Source organism: Crocodylus siamensis, chromosome 10, assembly GCF_052110815.1.
Source record: "Crocodylus siamensis isolate JL-2025a chromosome 10, ASM5211081v1, whole genome shotgun sequence".
In the NCBI taxonomy this organism is placed as follows: Eukaryota; Metazoa; Chordata; order Crocodylia; family Crocodylidae; genus Crocodylus; species Crocodylus siamensis.
The window spans coordinates 49310560-49329848 of record NC_143404.1 but is presented as its reverse complement, the minus strand read 5'-3'; the positions used below and the strand labels follow the sequence as shown (position 1 = coordinate 49329848).

At 42.4% G+C, this 19289-nt stretch overlaps 1 protein-coding gene across 4 annotated transcripts in view; it reads right to left on the bottom strand.

Annotated features, from left to right (window-relative positions):
* Positions 1 to 19289, bottom strand: part of ASIP (agouti signaling protein) — a 70609-nt gene that overhangs the window by 46283 nt on the left and 5037 nt on the right. Inside the window, exons 1-2 of one of the 4 annotated variants that reach the window (XM_090020889.1) lie at positions 15398 to 15627; positions 12301 to 12410 (exon numbers count right to left, since the gene is read on the bottom strand). The exons of 1 other annotated variant lie outside the window; for it this stretch is intronic. The gene's annotated coding sequence lies outside the window, so the exon portion shown is untranslated. Of the gene's footprint in view, positions 1 to 12300; positions 12411 to 15397; positions 15628 to 19289 lie in introns of those variants that run through there. 2 more of the 4 variants (XM_090020890.1, XM_090020891.1) reach the window with 2 other exon arrangements.

The following is a 19289-nucleotide window of genomic DNA, read 5'->3' as shown; positions in this document are numbered from 1 at the left end:
TGTTGAAACCCATATCCATATACACACAGGGGGCTATACACTCACACTTTTATACTAATACTAGCAAATTGCCCATCAAGAATGATGCGGGGTGGGGATGGGTGGGGATGGAGCCGGCTGGGCCTGGAGTGGGCGGGGTGGGGGAAGGGGTGGAGCAGGGCTAGACCTGGAGTGGCAGGGAAGGGGTAGAGTGGGGCTGGGTCAGACCCCAGCCCCACTCCATCCATCCACCCTGTCACTCCACCTCCCCAGCTGCTCCAGGTACAGCCCCACTCCATCCCCTGGCTGCTCCGGGTCCAGCCCTGTTCTACCCCCATCCCCACTGTTCCAGGTCTGCCCCCCCGCTGCTCCAGGTCCTGGCCCATTTTACCCTCCCCCCCCCACTGCCGCTCTAGCTCTGGCCCCACTCTACCCCCCTTTCCGCCGCTCCAGATCTGGCCCCACTCTACCTGCCTCCAGCCACTCTGGGCCCAGCCCTGCTCCACTCCCCCTCCTTGCCACTCTGGGTCTGGCCCCGCTCCATGCCCCTCCCCACAACCACTCCAGGTCTGCCTGGCCCACATCCACTTCCCTCCCTCCCTGCCCACCACATCCCCCTCCCTGATGGCTGTTCTGGTGGGTATTGGGGCCAGGTAGTGTGGAAGCACTGCCACCATAACCCCTCCCTTTGCCCTCAGGCAGGGAGTTGTGGGGAAGCCTCACTGCTTGGGCAGCCAGGGTGCGTTCACTGCTGCCACAAACTTCCCCAGCAGCAGCTCAAACTTGGTTTGCACAGCCAATTGCCACCTGCCCTCTCGGCGGCACATGCGCGGTTACCCAAAAGTGTTATGGGCAGACAGACACACTAAGCCTTTTATTATATTAGATTTACTAGCTCAGTCTATTGTGGACAGGTGCTTTAGCCATTTGGTTATCTGAGGCGGGGGTCAGCATTTCTGTCTCTCAAGTAGATATCTCTCTTAGATTCTGAGTCCTGCCAATAAACCTGTCTTACCGTGTCAGTAGCAAGGTGAATTCTGAGCAGATGGAGGCACCTTAACTGAGGTTAAAACCCTCCAAAGAAATGAATGGAGAGCTACGTGCCTCCTGAGTGATAGAGGATCTGTCTGTAAAGGAGAGACCTATGATTCTGCAAGGCAAAATAGAATGTACCTCTGGAGGCAAGCTAGTTTCCTATTGAAACTAGTAGGAGAAGTAAACTTATGCACAGACTAATTTGGAAGCCTCCCTCTGCCTGATCTCATTAACTTGAGAAAACAGGAGGCTAAATCAAAGGTATATTAGTATCACAATTTCTGTACAATCATTTCTGTAACCTTTTCTATCATGGAGAACAGATAAATACTGGTGAGGAACCACTCTAGAAGTAGTACATAATACTTGGATGAATGTGTTCTCCTACTAGCTGCTGTACTTTAAAATTCTACTTTGACTTAATTGTGTCACAGGAAGCAACACAACTGCCTAAATCAGGGGTAGGCAGACTTTTCTGGCTGTGGGCCAGAATGACCCATGCTAGGTTGGAGGAAGATGGGAAGTCACTTTGACTCTGTCACCATTACCACTTGTCTCCCAGTGTCATGGGGACACTCTGTTGCCAAATGGCACCAAAACGCCATATCTACAGGCCAGATCAAAACATTGTATGGGCCAAATTCAGCCTTCAGGCCATGGGTTACTGACTCCCCACTCTAAATAACAAATAGCTGTTAGCTGCTATTATCCTACTGTTTGATTGATTATAGGTTGTGATCTAGAACACCATTCAGTACTCTGAAGAATATGTAAGGTTTTCTATTGGCTGCTTTATCTTGAATTCCTGCAATAAGACTGGGTAAATTTTGGAAGCATATTTTTGTGTATATGTCTGCAAGACCATTGGTTTTTGCTAGGAAAGAGGTATCTTAATAGAATTATGGAGACTAGCAGGGCTGGAAGAAGTGTACAAGAGGACTAATTTAGGAGGACTCCTTAATTGTAGCTCTAAGATGAGTTTGAGCACTTCAGAATTTTGTAGCTCCGCAAGAGATCCCTCTTTCTGTGTTACTTAATAGTAATAATATCATTACTTCTTGTGCTTTCTAACACTAGTATTTTCTAAGAAGCAATAATTTGGATGAAACAAGCATACTGGGGAAAATACAGAGGGCAGAAACGTGGTGGGGAGGCAGAACTGACTTTAAATTTTTTAATTATACTCCCCAGATTCTGATGCCCAAGGGGGCCTGCCATACTTTCAATCTCAGTGGTTCTCAACCATTTGGAATTCAAAGCACCCCTCCATAACTTTTGTGAATCAAGTGGCACCCAATTTCCAAAACTAATGTGTACTTTATAGTGCTTACCTCTTTGTAGGGGCCTGGGTAATGAGAGAGGGGCCTGGCCAGGGTCTGGAAGGCCTGAGCCTGCACTTCACTGCTTAGGTTCTCACACCTTGCTTATTTCCTCACATCTCATGGCACACTTCAAAGGATCTGGCAGCACCACGGGGTGCTGCACCACCCTGATTAACAACCACTGTCTTATCTGCTACAACTTTGGAGAGGCTTTGGAGTGCTTGTGCTAAGAGCTCTCTAAGGGCTCCAGGTATCTCCTGTGCAGCTCCTTGCACTGTTTTTTCCCTCCTGATTTTAGAGTTGACACAATCTTGTTCCTTTCATTTCTAAACCTGCATGGAAAGGGATAGGGAACAAAACATCATTATTTACAGGCAGTGTGTATTTAACTATATGTAGGATTTAGCAGAACTTCATAAGAATTCTGTTCAATCTCTCATCCTCCAAAAGCACTGAACAGGGAACTAAATTGAGTTTCAGTGTTTTGTAGTTCTTGGATTTTGGAGACAACCTAGATTTAATTTTCTATTTTATTATCTTAAAAAAAATAATAATGGAAAAAATACAGGGAAAAGGTCTATAATTGTAGGACAGGTCACCCAACTTTTATTTAAATAATAGCAGATAGTTCTTTAAGTGTCTTATATAAATGTGTCTCATAGCAGACCAAGAGAAGCCTGGCCTACATCTGGTACCATATAATCAAGTGTAGCCTGTTCCATGGTTGGGTTGTCAGAGACTAAACTGGTGCCCCCACCTGGGTGAGTCTGGGTGAGGAGGGTGTGTGGACATCCAGCAAGACGGAAAACAAGAACTGTCAAGGTGTGAATGACCTCCCTGTGAGTCAACGGCCATTCATACCTGGAGAGGAAATGTGTGCAACCGATCACTTTGTCCAAAGGATCATCAATGATGCATAGTATCTAAAGGTGCCCCAATGATTGCAGTGTACTCATGACTGACTTAATTTGACTTATGAAAAGTTGAGTACACAGCAATGTTTTAACAGGATCTGTGGCCCCATTAACAGGTTCAGAGTGATTACAGTCTTGCTTCTTAATGAGCACTTGGGAATGGCCAACCTCCCTATATACTTAGCTCACCTGCTAAAATTCCCTTAACTGAAAATAAATTGAACATCTATTCTCGTTAAACCTTTCCCACAAAACACCCTGAACTAACTGAAAAATCAAAGGCCTGTTGTATCATGTAGTGTAACAGCTTGCAGAGTTTTGGGTAACAAAAGAAACAGTAGTTTGTGTTCCCTAAAAATCTAAATATCCAAGTACTTTGGAGGCTTTATAAATATGAATATTAAAAATCATCAGACATTGAACTACCACCCTCTTTCCTGTCATATTAAAATGGTCGTGTGTATTTGTGTAATTTTTTTATCAGTTGTACCCTGGCTCTTGCATCCAACCATTAAAACATCAGAAAGTTCTACATGGATGGTTAATCTATTTAATATTAACCATTGACATGAAGGATATGTTCTTCTCCATCCCCATCGACGATTATTTGGGAGTGCTAAATATGTGTATCGATGGAAAAATGTACAAATGGAATGTTTGTCCTCAAGGCTACTGTAACTCTCCCACCCTTGCCACTGAAGCCATGAATAAATGTCTCAGCGAATTCAAGCAAAATCAACAGTTCCCAGATGATGTTCTCCTGTGCAGTTATGTAGATGGCATCGCTATTCTCAATCAGGACAGTTCAACAGTTTCATCTTTAACCCAGCGATTACTTGAACACCTTACAGCTGCAGGTTGGACAGTAAACCAATGGAAGTCATGCCTCGATCCTTCAGACGACATCACCTTCCTTGGAACCAAGTTTAAAGGCCCATGGAGACAGAGTCATAAACCACCAAGCGAGATATTTTCACCATTTACAGACCGTTCCAATAACAAACCCCCGTCAAAAAAGGAATTCCAACTAATGCTGGGATGTATCAATTGGCTCCAACATTATGTCCATCCCCAAGGACTCGCAGTGCTTGCCAAGCTTCAAAAGCACCTCCGCCAGGCGGGATATTGCTTTCCTTCGAAACCATGGACCTCCAAAGACGACCAAGCCGTCCAAGATCTAGTCACACAGTGCGAAACCACCAAGCTTCACACAATCAACCTAAACAACGACTTGACTGTTGCTGTTGGCTATACGGATATGCAAATTTGGGCGACAGTGCATGACCAACACCATCTTGTTCTAGCTGCTCACCGCACTCTACAAGATGCCCAACACCACTATGGAACTGTTGGGAAAGTCCTACTCGCATCACAGTTAGCAAAGCCAGTGTCAAAAGGCCATGGAACCATTCTAGGCCTGGGAATGACACTTCTGACCCAAATCGACAGTGACTGAGTAAATCCAGAATTTGGTGGCGAACCAAAAACTTGGACTGCTTTAGTCCTTCACCACCAGTACCATTGGTCTGCCTTGTGGGAACATCGTGATACACCAGCACCATGTGAAGTTCAAGATTGCTCAATCTTATATGGTACCACAGCGCCTGCCTGGATGGCTTCCGCTGGAACTACATGACATGGAGGTCTATGTGGATTCTATTGCCATGCCTGTCGAGAGCACGAAATCCTAACAGCTTTCAAGTCAATGCAGCTAAATGAACTTGTTGCGTTCTGCAAAGTTGTTGAACATTGTCTCGAACGACATAATGGCTGTCAACCAGTTCCAGTCATCACTGCGGACTCTCAGTTCGTTTACAAAATCATCACAGGAAATGGTGACCCAGAACTCTGTGTCCGAACTTGGGAAAGCATCTTTGATATGATCACAGCTCTTGACCCACCGCCACTCATTAAGCATACCAAGTCGCACCGCCCTGACACAGACTCAGTTCATGCCGAAATTGACCAACTACTCCAAGAAGGAAAACAGCCCCAAGTATCTGTTGGTCAAGTAGCTGAATTGTCAGAAAAAGATCCTTTTTTTCATTGGCTACATGAATACTGGGGGCATCCCGGAGTGAGTGCTTCCCACAGCCGTTGGTGCAAAGATACGGCTCAACCTCGGTCTGAAGGAACTCACAAAGACTGGACCTGTATAGTCCAAGCTTGTGAACAGTGTGCCAAAGAAAAGAAACACCCTACTGCAGTAGAGCGAGAAACCTTTGCCAAAGAACACTTTGAACCTAGTAAAGTGTGGCAGATTGATTTACTAGGTCCCTTGCCCAGAGCAAGGTGACACCCAAAAGGACTCGTTGCTGTTAATCTTGGTACACGACAAATGCAAGTTATACCACTGCAAAAAAGTACCGGCCCATCAGTCATCACAGCATTAAGACTGTTAATTGCTCGCTGGCAAGCCCCGGAGATCATCCACTCAGATGGAGGACTGCCCTTCACCTCCAAACTTAGTGGTGATTTTGCAGTGGCCTTCAACATCCAGTGGCATCATCATATCCTGTACCACCCGCAATCCAACAGTGTAGTCGAGCGCACCATTGGTCTTGTCAAAGAAAAAATTCAACTATTGAACAAAGGTTCCTACACTGGATGGGATGCAGTTCTTCCCAATGTCCTCATCAGCCTGAATGCCGACAAACCCTTGCGGGAACATCGGACGCCAGTCCCAGTCAAGCCATGGACACCTAAATTTCTCCCGGGAGAATTAGTTTGGGTTACAACTCCGAACCCAGAAGATAAACACCCAACACCGACCAAAGGCCAAGTGATTCGCTCTGGACAGTACCCGAACACGTATTGGGTCATCAAGGATGTTGACAGCCCTACAGGACCCCCGCACCTTTTAGCCCACCACAATTGGTTGTCTAGGCACACTGAGCAAAATGTTACATGAATTACATAATATTCTTGATACTGCTGTTTTTTGTTGTCTTTTGTAGGTAAACACCATGAGACTCATTGCAACCCTCATCATATGCTGTGTCATGTACTCCGTCTCGTGTATGCTTCAGCACAACTCATTTTTAACACTGCTGGCTGTTTCTACCACCGAATGTCATAACTTTGAAGAAACCGGAAACTCAACGATAGACTACCCACTTTGTTTCCCGAAGCGACCGACACTAGCATTATCACCCATCTTGGACGACCATCTTCTAGTTTTAATATATCTCACTATCTTAATCTCTTTCTCTGTAATCTCCCTTCAGCAGACGTTTCAGGGTTACCTTTTACTATTAGTGCTTCCGTATTTATCCCCACACTTAAATGGCCGTATGTCTGTGTTGGACCACATTGTCCTGCCGATACCATTAACTGTTCTACCCCTATAATAACAATTTTTGAGGCGCTCAACGTTACCCTAACTAATAACTCCCTTTCACAAATTGCAGATTGTATCTATGTTTTTCAAGTTAATTGGACTGCCGGCTGAAACCGTTCTCTAATAAAGCCAAAAATGCAACACAATGTACGCATGTTATGTAGCATTCTTCACGCATTATGGCCTCAGTGTCCTACTTATGATCCGCTGAATCCCAAGGAAAAGAACCGCCCAAACTGTCATAAAACTAACAATTCAACCCCAGTTTGGCTAAAAACACCAAGTTACCTTGATTACGCTCAGCGCCGTAACGGTGCATGCAAGCGCTTCAAACCTAAACCTTGCCCATTTTCCATCCCACGGCCAGGAGTCCTTTATACAGACCTAGCCATCCCTTGTCTTTGGAGTCACTTCAAAAACTCCAATAACTTTACTAAAGTGACCATTAAAGAAAGCTCACCCTCTTGTAATTACCCCGTGCCAAATGGACACTTACCCCCTGGTTGGGTTTGGTTTAACCTCAAAACCAATGCTACCAGCATATACCCTGTTCTTACCTCTGATGAAACTCTAACTCCTGTAACCTTCTTGTGGAGCCTAAAAGGACTCCAAGTAGGTCAGAAAAAAACCACCACCGCTACTCATAGAAAGTCTAGTCTTTCTCGTACAAAGCGAGCCTCCCTCACACACGAACAAGTCGATTACGCCTGGACTCTAATGGATTCTTGGGACAAAGTAGGCAATTATTTTCCCTGGATGTATGGATCAAAAATGAATATGTTCAAAATTGTCCTTTTAACTGAAACTGTCGCCAACCGTACCAACCTAGTCACTGAAGGGTTCCAAAATATTGACGAGTCATTCAAAAAAGTTCAAGCAGCAGTGTATTACAATCGATTAGGCTTAGATTATCTTTTACTTGAGCACGGAGGCTTATGTGCTATGTTTAAAAACGACTCACACTGTTGCCTTGAATTTACCCCTCAGGATGGAGGTAATTTGACCCAAATCTTAAATAGTCTTGAAACGCTTTCCGCCCAACTTTGAGAAATGACCACGGAAAAAGAAAGCTGGTTAAATGATCTATTCGATTGGTTTGGCTTTGACATCTCCAAATGGTTGTTTCCCATACTTATACCTATTTTAGGTGGTTTTATTTTCATATTAATAATATTATGTATCTTTTCTTGCCTTTTTAGCGTAATCAAAAAACGCATAACCACACTTTCTGTTTTGTATACACAGGCTTGCCAATTGTTTATGAACTTGACAAGAAAGATGACCAATTCTAAACGATGTTACCAAAGTTGCCATCGGCAAGGGGCATGTCAAAAAAAATCTTTGGTTTCAGATGCTGATGGCAAAAAGGTCAAAGGCTAACATAACACATTTTGTCATTATAGTTCCGTATCCAAAACCACCCCCCCCAGCTTAAATGTAAAACACATGTGCAGTCAGTCTTGCATGAAACCTGAGGAGAAGTGAGAAACACACAGAGTCTGTTCACAGTTATGATTGGCAGTCCTGTAATTATTCATGCCTGGCATGTTGTAACAGGCCACCCTGCAAGCTATAATTTTGGAAAGCTTTCCGCCTTCGGTGGAGATCTCCATGCACGCCCAGGAGACGTAGCCAGTGATTTGGTCAGTCACTGACCTCTCTCCCCACCTACGGTAAAAATTTTCAGGCGTATCCGATTTTGTCGACTCATCCATTCTCGTCAAGAGCTCTCGAAAGCCTGCTGACCGAAGTCACCTATATGCTTTGCTTAAAAATCTGTATTACTCAGTTTGTAATCTGAACAAAATATCTACACTGCTGTGCTAAATAGCTCAACTTATCTTTTTATACCGCGCAACCACGACTTCCTTCCTACGCTGCATTCTTCTGTAGTGTAAGTAAAAATAAACTTTCTGTGTAACCAATACGCTTTAAACCTCCTGACTCTGCTCGCTTACCCACCTGTCTGACCACCTTGCCCCACCCGCATCCAGCTGGTCGTGCCGACCCAGGCTCGCAGGTCAAGGGTACACCGGTCATCGGACGTGACATTTAGAAGTTGACAGAAATCCTGGTTTACAAAGCTGTCATGCTGACCACCCTCCTCTACTGCAATGAAACCTGGACCATCTACTGATGCCACATTAAGACCCTTGATCAAATGGGAAGACCGTCGGACCAGTGCGAGTGTCCTCCAAGAAGCTGCATCCACCAGTATTGAAGCCTTACTCTTGAGAAATCAACTCCGATGGATGGGCCACTGTGTCCAAATGTCTGAGAACTGCCTCCCTCACCAGATTCTCTTTTCCCAGTTCTCTGTTGGCCAACACTCAAAGGGCAGCCAAAGGAAATGGTACAAAGCCACACTCAAGGTCACCCTCAAGCACAGAGGCATAGACGTTAATGGCTAGGAGGAGCAAGCGGCTGACTGTTCAGTGTGGTGCCACCTGGTTCACCAAGGTGCGCATCACTTCTAGGCCCAATGACTCAATACTGAGGTGGAACGGTGGCAGCTGAGGAAGGAGGAGACCAACCTGGTGCTGCGAATCCCATTCCCCCACATAACAACATGTCCCCATTGCCAAAGAATATGTGTATCCAGAATCGGGCTCCTCAGCCACCTGAGAACGCATCAAGCATGACAGATGTCATCCTTGACTCTGAGGGACTACCACTGCCAACTGATATTTGATAATAGAGACCTTTTCAGCTTAAAAGACAAAAGTCTGAAAGGATGCAATGGTGGAAATTTGAAGCTAGAAAAATTCAGACTTGAAAACTGATACATTTTAACTGTGATGTAACCAACCTTTAGAACAGTTTCATAATGTTTGTGGTGGACTCTTTATCATCAGACTGTTTAAATCAAGTGGAGGGTTTTCTGAAAATGTGCTCTAATCTATTTTCAGTAGGAATTAATTCAGGGAAGTCTTATGTAGGAATTTCATATTTTCATAGTTTCATAGTTGGTAGGGTCAGAAGGGACCTGAACAGATCATCAAATCCAACCCCCTGCCATGGCAGGAAAGAGTACTGGGGTCAAACGACCCCAGCAAGGTGTACATCTAGCCTCCTCTTAAAGACCCCTAGGGTAGGAGCCAGCACCACTTCTCTTGAAAGTTGGTGCCAGATCCTAGCCGCCCTGACAGTGAAGTAGCGCCTCCTGATATCTAGTTTGAATCTACCCTCTGCCAGCTTGTGACCGTTATTTCTAGTCACTCCTGGGAGTGCTTGGGGCAACAGGGACTCCCCCAGTGCCTGCTGATCCCCTCTGACTAGTTTGTAAATGGCCACTAGATCCCTCCCTCAGCCTTCTCTTGTGGAGACTGAACAGGTTCAGGTCACTTGGTCTGTCCTCGTAGGGCCTGCCCGGCTGCCCCCTGATCATGCGAGTGGCCCTCCTCTGGACCACCATGTTGTCCACAACCCTCTTGAAGTTCAGTGCCCAGAACTGAACACAGTACTCCAGCTGCGGCCTGATCAGTGTCGCATAGAGGGGGAGTATCACCTCCTTGGACCTGCTTGAGATGTATCTGTGGATGAATGACAAGGTGTGTTTGGCCTTCCTGACTGCATCCCCACACTGCAGGCCCATGTTCATCTTGGCATCAATGATGACTCCAAGATCCTTTTCTGCCTCTGCACTGATGAGAAGGGAGTGTTGAATCCCATCCTATTCTCCTCTGCCCGCCCCCGTAACCTGTCTAGGTCTGATTGTAGCCTATTCCTTCCTTCTAGCATGCCCACATCCCCCCACATCTTAGTGTCATCAGCAAATTTGAACAGGGTGTTTTTTACCCCTTTGTCCAAGTCACTGATGAAGATGTTGAACAGTATGGGCCTGAGGACCGAGCCCTGTGGAACTCCACTGCCCACATCCCTCCAGGTCAAAAATGACTCATCCACTACCACTCTCTGGATACGACCCTCCAGCCAGTTAGCGACCCATTTGACTGTGTAGGTGTCAACACCACAGTCCCCCAGTTTTTTAATGAGAACGGGGTGAGAGACAATGTCAAAGGCCTTCTGAAAGTCCAGAAAGACTATGTCCACTGCTACCCCTGCATCTAAGGATTTGGTGACCTGGTTGTAGAAGGTCACTAGGTTGATCTGACAGGATCTGCCTCTAATGAACTCGTGTTGGTTGCCCCTAACCATAATCTCTCCTGCTGGCCCCTCATGGACATATGCCAGAATAATTCTCTCACAAAACTTACCCAGGATCGAGGTAAGACTAACTGGCCTATAGTTCCCTGGGTCCTCCTTCCTCCCTTTTTTGAAAATGGGAATCACATTAGCCCTCTTCCAGTCCTCTGGCACCACACCAGAGCACCACAAGTGCTCGTAAAGCCTTGCCAGGGGTCCTGCAATGACCTCAGCTAATTCCCTCAGCACTCTGGGGTGGAGATCATCCGGAGCAGCTGATTTAAATACATCCAGTCCCTCCAGAAGTTTCCTGACTAGTTCCTCACTGACCCTAGGCCTAGGTGCACCTCTTCTGGGGCCTGAGGCGGGCCAGTGGGGGAGCTGATCTGGTTCCTGCTCAGGAAAATGGAGGCAAAAAAAGTCGTTAAATAGGTTAGCTTTGTCATCTGGTCTGACGACCAAATTTCCTAGCGTGTTTGCAGGGGCCCCACGTTACCTGGTACATTCTTTTTGCCCTCTACGTATTTAAAAAAGGACTTCTTGTTCTCCTTGATCCGGGTAGCTAGTCCCAGTTCCATCTCTGCCTTGGCCTTCCTGACTGGCCCCCTGCATCCCCGAGCAACCGCAGTATAATCCTCCCTGGTGATGGTCCCACCCTTCCATTGGGTGTACGCCTCCCTTTTAGCTAGAAGACATTCCCCGATGCTTTTGGTGAGCCATCGGGGCTTGTACAGGGTTAAGCAAGTGTTCACGCTAAGATGTTGATTATGGCTTCCTCTGTCCATACAAAGTATGAAATAGGTTAGGACTATTTGGGGAAAGAAGGTGTCTACTGTAGTTTTATTTCCTTTTATTTCTTGGAATGTGGTCAATATTTATATTTTTGAATAAAGTCTCATATAATGCAAAAATAATTTTAGAAGTTGTTTTGTAGGACTGGAGAAGAGTTGTAGGATTGGGTTCATAAATTTCTGCTAAAATGTATTTCTTCTTCATTTGAATTCTTTCTTATTTTTCCATCAAATGTGTTCATTTTCTTCATTCCCTAATACCTTGCACTGGTAGGCAGTGGGGTCTGTGTAGGTGTAGAGATCTTCCTGTATGGGTCAGGTGATGGGACTGGGGCCCAGATTTGAAGATGTGTAATCCCAACTGTTCATTTGCCTAATCCTTTCTTTGCATGCTGACAATTCTTATTTGAACTACAAATGTATTTTTTTTTTTGGATGCGCTACCCCAAATTGCTTTTCTGGGGGAAAAAATCCTGACAAGTTTTGTTTGTGTGGGGGGAAATAAAACTTTGCAGATCCAGCATGACAAAGCTTCAAAGTTCTCTCCATGGATTCTTTGTAACTGATGCTTCTAATTGATTACAGGAATGAATTAAACTCTGGTCAGCATGGAGCGGTTTATTGTCTTTTATCATGCCATGGCTGATGATTACTATATGTTTCCACACACCTCATTGCTATTTAAACAAATATATTATCAGATGTATATTTTCATGAAGAATCTTCCCAAACAGAATGTATCTGCCAACATTAGCAGTTAATTAATTCCTGACCTTGCAAGCTGTTCTGATTACAGCACATTGACTTCAGCAGATTCCAAGTGACTGCAAGGATTTGATGGCACGGAAGATATGTGAAGGATCAGGGCACTGTCATAGGTACCCTAGAAATATATGAAGTAAGGCATTTAAATGATATAAATAAAAGGATAATTGAAGAGAAAAAATAGGTGTTCACAAATAATTTTCATTTAAATATTTTGAACTAGAAGAGCTTTAGGGACAGTGTAAAAATATAGTAAATACTTTGCTAAACAGGCACTGACCTTTCAAAATGGTGCGTTTTGGCATGTCTGTTTAAAACACAAGGAAATGATGCCCCATATATAGGTGTGGATTGGCCCCATTATTTTTATTTATTGAAACAAATTAAAACCTTGGAGCAGAGGCATAATAGCTATATGCCCTGGCCAGTGTCAGGAAGTGGGACAATGTTGGCTGTTGTACTGCTGATGGTGGTGGCGTGGCCAGCTGATGGCTCCAGCATCAGATTTTTTGTGCTCCTGTCTGCACCCAGGGCTGCTGCACCCATCTCCCCCCTGTCCCTCAGTTTCCACTACTGCCTTAGAGAAAAGAAAATAAGAGAAAGAGGAGTTTTAAAGAGAATGCCAGTGGGAGAGCAGTGTTAGAATCTAAGTTCCTGGTAATAAAAACAGAAGGAATATCACAAATCCACCAAGTTTAAAAAAAGATTTAACAAAGTGAAAACTGAAAAAACAGATTTCATAAGACTTTTACATTTTAGTGGTCAATTTTCAAAAGCTATTTTTAAAATGTCCTTTGTTGTGTATTTCATTTTAAGACTAACACATATACTGTGTTTCATTTGTATCTGGGTGCATCTACATGAGATGTTTACTGTGGAGTAGATTAATTAGCTCCACAGTAAACATCTTGTGTACACACATGTGGCCCAGTTAGGCCTCAGGAAACTAATTAACTCTGCAGCAGGATAGTACTTGTGAATACAAGTACCTTCATACCCCAGCCAGCTCCTCCACATCACATTGAATTGGGCAGGAGCAGCCATAGCCTGGCAAGCTCACCCTGGGGGCCTCGGCCAACCAGGGCTGCTCCGACCCAGCTCAACATGATAAGGTTCCAGGCACATGTTCAAATGGTGCAAGTGGGAGCAATAAGCACTGGAGTCTATTGCTTTGCATTAATTGCACGTGTAGATGTGTCCTCTGTAAGATTATTATTTATTTGACCAGTTTATAAATTCTAAATTAACCAAAGGCTTAATCTTCAACTTTGGTTTCAAACACAACCATGACCTGAGTCTACAAGATCCTTATGGGGTAGTTTTGCTTACATAACTTGACTGGTTCTACCTCCAGAATTAATCTTTAATCTCACTGATTGTCCAAAGTATGCTTGCCTTTTGTTAATGAAAGAAATGTTAGTAGAGTCTGACAAAATACTCTATAATTTTTTGAGTTATTCATTTTGATACAGGCAAGTAAAATATCAATTTTCCCTACTATTCTTCAGGCAAGTATGTGAACTTTTGTGATTGGGCTATAACTTCCAAAACTTAGGTTTGAAATATATTAGAAAAAAAATTATTTTTCTTGACAAAAAAGGGAGATGAGTAGCGAAATGGAACTGAGATGGTAAACACTGGGAGCTTAAAACAATTCAAATGCTCTTTCAGAAGGAGGCTGAAACTAAAAAGGAAATGTTAGCTTACTATTGAGCAAGGACTGGGAATCTGTTCATTGCAGTGAAATGCACAAAATGAAGAGATTCCAGCACCAATGGTCATATATGTTCTATAATATTTTTAGATACACACATATATAAAATATGTATGTGTATATCTGTATCTGAACACACACGTGCATGCGGACACACACAAGCAAAATGTAAAAAGAATCACAGAATCTTCAGTAAAATCGTCTCTAAGGGTCAAAACTGGCCCTCTTCAATCAAAGCTGCTCTTTATTTAAAGGACTTAAAACTGTGAAAATGCCTAAGGAGGAACAAACAGTCCTTGCTCAACAATGCAAAGTGTATTTTGCTTTTATCATAAGCAGATATCAAAATTGATTAGAAAGAAATATCTTTCTGTATATGTTACATAAAACAGAAACAACTGCAGAAAACAATGAGAGTTGAACTGAAGAAATTATGACATTTATTAATATATTTGTAGTTAATATAAAATCAGTGTACCTATTCTACAATTAAAATAAATATGGATAAAAGAATGAAGAAAAGGTTTTGAAATTGAAAAGCGATATGAAAAATCGTTTTGTAAGAATATTAACTATTTAACATTTTTTCATTTGATTTTTTTCCTCTCACTTCTACTTAAAAAAGCAATTCTGATATAGAAAGCCTTTTCGATTAAAAAAATTAAAAAGAAATAAAATCTTGCTTAGTTAATGTAATAAAAAAGCAGAAGAAACAAAATATTATTTTTATTAGCACCCAAAGTATGAAGAGAAACAATAACCTAAAAATAAAGCCATTAACCACTATTTCAGAAAAACTCACACAGATTAAAATTATATTTAAAAACAATTATTTAAACATGTTTAATTAAAAAAATACTAATTCAATTAGCATACAAGTGGCCTCACTGATCTTAATGTTCAAAGACATAGCAGTTGAAAATGTGCTCTAAGACAATAAATACCACAATAAAATTGTGCATAAAAATAATGAAAAATATGATAAATTTTGTTTTGTAAAACACTGGTCAAACTTTTTGAGATAAATGGAAAAATAAGAACATAATGAAGTAAAGAAAAAACCTAAAACAAAATCTTGAATAATTAACTGCAGGCTACATTTAGAAATCAAAAAGCGATATTACATTAGATATGGAAAATATATTTTATATCAGATGCATGCAATTGGAACAAATAGATGCAAAATGATATAAAGTTCAGATCTTACTCCAAGGGAGTTTTTAAACTTTATAGGTTTTACCCATTCAGAAAGTTATTTGGGACTGGATAGAGAAAAAATAAAAGAATAATTTTCCGTGGCCTAGAATTAAAACACAATGTTTTCTTTAAGTCCAAATGAGAAGGTGGAAACCAAACATCCTATAGAAGAAGTTTAACCATTTTTATCCTACCTAAATAGTAAGTGGTTGTTCTATTCACCAGACTGTAACGGAAATCAAAGCAGCTTGTCTTCCTTGTCTTGCTGATGTGTAGAGAGTATGGGCAAAGCTCTTGGAGTTGTTCCTACTCCCCTTTGACTGCTGAGAAGCCTGCCTCCAAGTATCACCTCCTTACTGAAAGCCATGCAGAAGCATTTGCTGTATTCTAACTGACAGGGTACTACCTGGGAGAGAGAGTCTGTTATTTCCACAGTACTTTTTCTTCTGTTGCGCCAGTGGTTATTTATTTATTTACTGATGTTAACCTGCACCTATTCTATGGATTTGTCTCCCCTTCTCCCCTCTTTTGAAAGGAGAAAGTGGCAGACTAGGGCCTGATTCAGCATATTTTAGAGAAATCTTCCGTTGACTTTAGTGAGAACAGGATTGGATGTTTTTGTTCTGACAATGCAGAATCATTATGTGAGAGAACAACTAAAAAGGCCTGTGAATAAAAAAGTACCAAGTCCAGTAGTTCTTGTTTAGGACCCAATCCTGCAAATTTTCTGTTTATGGAATTCTTACTCACTCAGATTGGTATGATGTATGCAGAAGGTTTGTGGAATCAGGTCTACTGTCCTTAGGGAAAAATACAGCTAATTATAAAGAGAGTATTTTGCCTTTATAAGGGTGGGCAGGATGGTGCCAGTCATTAGCTAACTTGGCAAAAATAGCGATACCTGGAGAAAATATTTTAATGACACTGATATGCAAATGTACAGAAATAGTTTGTTTGTTCAGACTATTTATGACACGTGGTACTAAATTTCATGAGATCTTAGATGTAAGAGTCTGTAGTTAAGAAATATTTTGATTAGTTTGAGTTTTCCCTTCTTAATTTCCAGAGTTTAGCTGTATACATTAAAAGTGTATTATTACTTCTTGTCTGCTGATTTAGGGCCACTGTATGGCATCAATTTCTTATGCTTTATCGATTCAGCTCTGCGCATATGAAAAGACTGCAAATAGCTGCAGGATTGGGGACCAAGAGGGACATCCTGAAATCAGTGGCAAAACACCCACTGGCTTCACTGGGTGAAGGAGCTAGCCCTAACTTTCCATGCTGAGCCATCCTTATTTAAAAAAAAAAAGAGAAAAAAGTAAACTGAGCAACGTAGAATGAAATGTGTCATATGAAATAGAATCATGTCCCTTTTTCCTTCTGTATGCAGATCACTAGGGATTTATAAAACTTGCACTCCCTTTCCAGATCTCAGAACTCGTTTACAATCAAATATTATTTGGCTGTTAAAGAAAAAAATGGATTAATCAGTTTAGCAGTTTAGGATTTTCTGTTTTGGAGTTTGAACAAAAGACAAAACCCTCTATATTGGAGAACTTTTAAAGTAGCAAAGGTGGAAACAGAATATTACCTCTTTTCTTTCCCTAATAAATAAGTAATAAATGAACATGTGTATTGAGGAATGGCTATGGAAGCCAGGTACCAGTGGAATTTTGTGATAGATTACCTATGCTGTCATTTACAGTGTTATTACAATTCGAAAAGGTTTAACTTTTTAATTTCCATTTTTTTTATAAGCAGACTCAATTTTGTAAGGACTCTAAAACAGGCCAGGCTATGCTTTTCTAGCAGATTATCATTTTTGGGGGGGTTGCAGATCTTTTGTTTGTAATCCTCCCAAATGCCTGTCACAGCTGATTTCCTAAAATCTGTGCATTACTCAAAGGGTGGCTTATAAGGGCAGTCAGTACTAGCCCTATAACCTTAGCAAAAGCAGCAGCAAACTGATTTTCTCATCTAAATCCTGAATTCTCTCTTCTTATCCCTTTCCCCTTTGTTTTGTGAAACAGATATAAATTAGGAAACTGCAATGAATGGAAGGTATCCAAAGATATAAGGTTACATTTTGCACTGGACTCCAAATCAACAAAGTGGATAAGTACCTGCCTTACCTTAAGTCTGTGAATAGTAGATTGAAGCTAGCTGGTTTAGGTAACTGCTTAGAATTAAGTATTTCCTTGTATACTTTGCTAAATCAGAAATGCTGTCTGCTGCAGAAGCATAGGTTTGGAGCAGTGCCATAGCTGGGGGGTGTTGGGGGTGGTGAGCGGGGTGACTGTCCTGGGCGCTGGAGTGAAGGGGCACCAACAGGTGCTGCCTAACTGGGGTGGGGCATAGGATGGAGCCACAAGTGGCTCACTTAGGGGGGTCCAGTGATGGAGGAAGGGTGGCTCCCACCGCTGTGTGTACTCCCAGGCAATCATGGGGGGGCATGTGCCCCCCAGATCTGTGCACAGGGTGAGGATGGGCTGCCACTGCAGCTTTTGTCCCGAGTGCCAAACTTCGTTGCTACAGCACTGGTTTGGAGTAATTGAGTTATTACTGTTAACAAGTAATTGAGTTATTTCAGGTTTACATATAACCATTGCTAGGAAACAAAATTTAGCCCAAGATAGACATTTCACAAAAGTTTAATAAATATATTGCAATGTTATATAAAGGCAGTAATTTCTGAAAACGTTCCAGAATAGGGTAATGACACAAGTTTAATCTGCTGGCATTTTAACTAGCATCATTAGAGTTTACTTCTAATTCCCTGTTGAGATGAATGGGGCAGTTCCAGCCTCTCAGAACTGTTGTTTCAGAGTATGGGAGTTATTATTCAAACATTTGAATTTGAGATGGATTTGCAAACAAAAGGTCTCTGAAGTTGATACAAAATTGTTTTAAATGCATTTTTTTTCTTTCTTAGCCTGTAATATAGTAGTTATAGTAACAATAGTAAATTGTTTCAGTTTCAGATAACAGGATAAACTCTGATGCCTCTTACGCATTGTTTCTTGAAAAATAGGAAGCCATTAGGGATGATCAGTATTTGTAGAAATGTCACTGAGCAGTTCTGTGCCCTGGGCAGTAGCGATGCACAGGACAACATCTGCAACTGGGCTGCCAGTGTTGGCAGTGGCAGCCGGGCCAGTATGGATGCTATTTTTGCACCCTCCACTCCACCTTCCCCTTCCCTTGCCCTCACATTGTTATCATGGCTGGTGACAGCTACAATAGGCAGTATTATAGCACCTCAGTAGTAGGTAGTGGAAAAGTTGATAATAGTCTGTTTTCATTGAACAAAGGACAACCAGAGATGGAATACCTAAAGCTGCAAACACATAGCTTATACACCCATGTAATTTATATCCAGTGACTTCACACTCAAGGTTGTATATTGTATATTTACTCCACTCTTACATTGGTATAAAAGCAGATTATACTGTTGTAAATACTGTGTGTCTGCACCTTATAACACTACAGTAAATGCCTGTTTAGGGATGGTATCTTGTTCACACTTTATGACAACTAACCTCCTTGCTATTAATTGTCCATGTCAGCTAGTAGAGTTTCTAGTTGGAGATCCTATTTTATAACCACCCTTTATTACCCTAGGAATGGCTAGCCATGTTAGCCTGAAGTTAGACAGAAGGCAGGGCAGGGTGACACTTTATAAACTATCTCAGTAGTCAGCAGCCTGTGAGCCAGAATGACCCAGTGCAGGTTAGAAGTTGGTAGGCAAGCATTAGGAACTGGTGGCCACTTATCTCTGCCACAGCACAGGAGAAGTTCAAGCCACTGAATGTTGCTGAAGCCCAATGGGAGCAGGCCAGATCTAATGGCTTCACAGACCAGATATGGCCATTGGCCATAGGCTGCTGACCTCTGGACCACTCTTTCAGAGTGACATGACCTTTCCATAGGCCCCCAGGCTATTTTATCAGATGGTATGAATGGACTTGTAGAGAGCAGGGGTACTAAACAGAATAGAATAAAGAAATTTAAATCCAAAGGATAGGGACAGAGGTGGGTATTGCTGAGAGTGGCCGAGATTGGTGGAAGAGAACAAAAATGGTA